Source organism: Podarcis tiliguerta (genome assembly GCF_965153285.1).
Source record: "Podarcis tiliguerta genome assembly, chromosome: 12".
In the NCBI taxonomy this organism is placed as follows: Eukaryota; Metazoa; Chordata; class Lepidosauria; order Squamata; family Lacertidae; genus Podarcis; species Podarcis tiliguerta.
In genome coordinates, this window is record NC_139545.1 from 35,279,736 (window position 1) to 35,283,468 (window position 3,733).

Here is a 3,733-nt window from a genome sequence, read left to right on the forward strand (position 1 = left end):
CTAAGCTCCCTTGCACTCTTGGTAAGGAGCTGTATTGGTGTCCCTTCATCCCTTGAGCGCTTGGCAAGGAGAGTGCATGGATGGGTGGGCAGGCTCCTAGACACCCCAAACCAGGGTCGAGAGGTGGTTGGGCAGACTCAACCAACTCCTAGGTATGTCCCTGATTAACAACGATGCTGCCCACGGAGTGCCAAAGCCTTAGCTCACATATTGTTTTATAACTTTCATTAGATGTCTCTGATTCACTTCCTTTTAAAAAATTGAATGTTAAGCACCTGGAGCCCCTGCTAGCATTGGGCCTGGTTCTTTTGAATTCCTTGTACCCCCCTCTGTCAGTGGCCCTGATGCAGTTACAACTATAGTATCCCTTGGAGATAGAAAGCTACCCAGTGTGATGGCCTGGGATTCGGACCCGGATGCTGAACCTGAGGGATCCCAGCATGCACAGGATTCCCCACCTCCAGAACCAGCTGAGCCGGGGCTGGGGCCTGAGCCTGAAGGGTGCTCACCTGTGCTGGATCCTCAGGTGCAGGCACCAGCTGAGTCTGCTCTGGCTCCTGAGGTGATGGAGGACCCATTGCCTGCAGGTGCTCCCCTCCCAGCCCCGTCAGAGGAAGCTGAGGTTGCCTCTGGGTCCGGTAACCCTCCAGTCTCTCCTGAGCTGCAGATGCCTCGGGGCAGATAAAAGCCGGCTAGCCCCAGTCCAAAGTTGCGGGAGCAACATTGTTGGTTTCTAGTTCCTGCCTGAACCCTGTCCTGCTTTCCTGCCTGAGCTCCTGACCGACCTGGCTTCCTGTTTGCAAGCCTGTTCCTGACTTCACCTGACTCCCTGCCCTGCACCCAGCTTCAGCTACTATGGACTGCCTCCACACTGCACCTTTGGCCACGGACCGGACTTGGACCTTGCCTCTCGGGTAACCCACAGGACCAGCACACCCAGCTTCGGCTTATAAACTTCCTGCCTAGCCCCCTGCCTTCATATCCAGATCTTGGGCCACAGAGCCTGATCTCTATTCTTCAGAAAAATGAGCAGCCGGAACTGGAACCATTTACAGAAGTCAGGGAGTGTTACTTGAGCCACTCTGGCCTATCAGTGCAAGCCTTGTACCTTCTCATTTGGGCAGAGTTATTTAACATCCACAGCATCCAAACAACTATCAAGGCATGGTTCTTTCAATGGAGAGGGCAAATCAGCATATGTAGATGAGTACACACAGAGAGAACATCTACCTCAATTGATATGAATGGGGTAGACCTTGCGGATGGCTGGGGCGATGACTGCTTGAGGACTGGGCAAAGCATTCCTGCATTGCAGGGGGTTGGATTAGATTACGCTTGTGGTCCCTTCCAACTCTGCAATTCTATGATTCTATAGTGACCCCCCCGCCCGGGGAATTGGTGGTGGCTTGCCATATTGGTTGTGCAGTCTATTGCAGGACCTGATCCCACAGGATTACTTGTATGAGGAATGGGGTACCTGTGGCCCTCTAGAGAATATAAATATCAATAATAACATTATTATTATTTTAGAAGATATCTGAAGGCAGCTCTATATAGGGAAGTTGTTTTTTTTAAAAAAGTTTGATGTCTTATTGTGTTTTTATATTTTGCTGGAAGCCACCCAGAGTGGCTGGGGCAACCCAGTCAATTTTATTATCTAAATAATAAAATTATTATTTAAAGTTTTTGGGTTTGCATTTCTCAAGATCCCTGACCCCTGGCCATGCTGGCAATAGTTGATGGGAGTTGTAGTCCAAAACATTATGGAGAGCCATTGGTTTCCCATTCATGACCTATATAATGGCTGATTTTCTCCTCATGCGTATACCTCCCTGTTCTTGCAATCAAAGTACTTATCTGACCCCGCTATATTTTCTCTAAGCCCTTTGCTGGAGCGTTGCAGCCATTTATTCAGCCGTAGGAACCAAGTATAACATATTGGCTAACCAAAAACAATTTCAAAAGTGCAGTTATTTCTGTTCCTGAATAAGACTTCGTAGGCGTAGGCAAGCTCCATATGTGATACCAACTTTCTGAAAAAACAGTGTCCTTTAGTAGGATTGCAGGGCAGGTCCCAATAGGACCCATGGATCTGAAGTGGAAAGGAGGTTTATTGAATATTAATGGCTCCCACCCACCTGGCAGGCTTTACACAACAGCTTGGGAAACAATTATCTGATGGCACTGAAATTTCTTAATGTTTGCATTGAAATACGAGTTTAGCTGGTTTCAGGCTGATGTTAATGGAATAAACAGACCTTCCAGAAGGTTAAGGAATGATGTCCAATTCCAGTCTCGATGCCTGTTAATAATACACCTAGTTCATTAAGTTTGTTTGCTATATTACATCAGTAATAACAGTTGTTTTTTAGTGGGGCAAAAATGAACAGTTTAAAAACAAAAACAACCACTTTTTAATTCCTTGTTACAACAGGCTGAGAAATCATCAGTAACGGTCTCTTGGGGTAATAATGATGCATCCAGAAATTAAAAAGTCTGCCCCAGGCAAGTATTTGGTGCTTAAAAGTGGAAGTGATATGCAGTTACTACCGTTATGTTATTTCAACTTCCCAGATCTTACTCTTCAAACACATCACTACCAAATATCTGTAACTCATGCCTGCCTTTTGTGTGTTCTAAATGCTCTTTAAAGTCAATGGTGCCTCGGGTTCAGGGCTGCATTAAGACCTTTAGAGGCCATAAACTCTGAAAAAAGGTTATGGTGCCCCCCCCCCGCATATGTAAAATAAAAAAAATAAAAAATACTAAACAGTAAAATAAATTTTTTTTTAATGACACAAAACTTACACGTATGCTGAAATTAAAATAGCAGCTTTCTAAATTTTTGGATTACAAAATTCTTTCAAAAACATGTTTCTTATTTTTCTGTGTGTGCCCCAACTTTGCTGGTGCCCTAAGCACGTGCTTAGTTTGCTTACTGGGTAAACCAGCATTGTTTAGGTTTAACTATAATTTCAATGGGGTGAAAGCCAATTAGTAAAAAAGGAAACTCTGAATTATTATAATAACCTCCAATGGATTTATCAGTTTTCTTGGTCTCGGGAGAAGAGTCTTTCTGGCAAAGCAGCACTGCATTGATATATCCCTGTTTGAATGGGGGCTGGGAGACAGACTATGAGTGTATGCTCCCTACTCTGATAAGGTGTAGGGTAGTTATTTCCTATGGAATACAGTGGGGTGAATTGAGTGTTGAACTTGATCCCTACCTATATTCGTTCTCTGAATCAGCTTCTCTTTTTTGCGCTTGCACACACACACACACACACACACACACACACACACACAGTAGGGCAGCAATACAGAACAGCCATGTCTCTGCAATACAATACGAAGTCAGTCAAAACAAGCACCAGTCCTTAGATATTAAAAACATTCCTGCTGTGTCACATCATGGCGCCGGCATAAGCTAAAGTCAAGACTTTATATTGTCAAGAGGCACTAACTTCAGACTGCATTACAACATGGATGTTTGCCAGCAAGCATAAATAAAGAACTTGCTCATAAACAATATCTTGAGGCAGTATGTCAAGCAACTTTTTCTTTTTCTTTTTTGCAGAAAAGAAAGCTTGCTACGACCGTCTGTTTAGGACTCTCTGTTGTCCTGTTGATCATTGAGTTTTAAGACAAGCTTTATAGCGGTTCCCAGATGCTGGTGTATCTGGTAACGGCAGTTGCAAGAAAATGAATGAGTAAACAGTTTGTAAAGCTTACG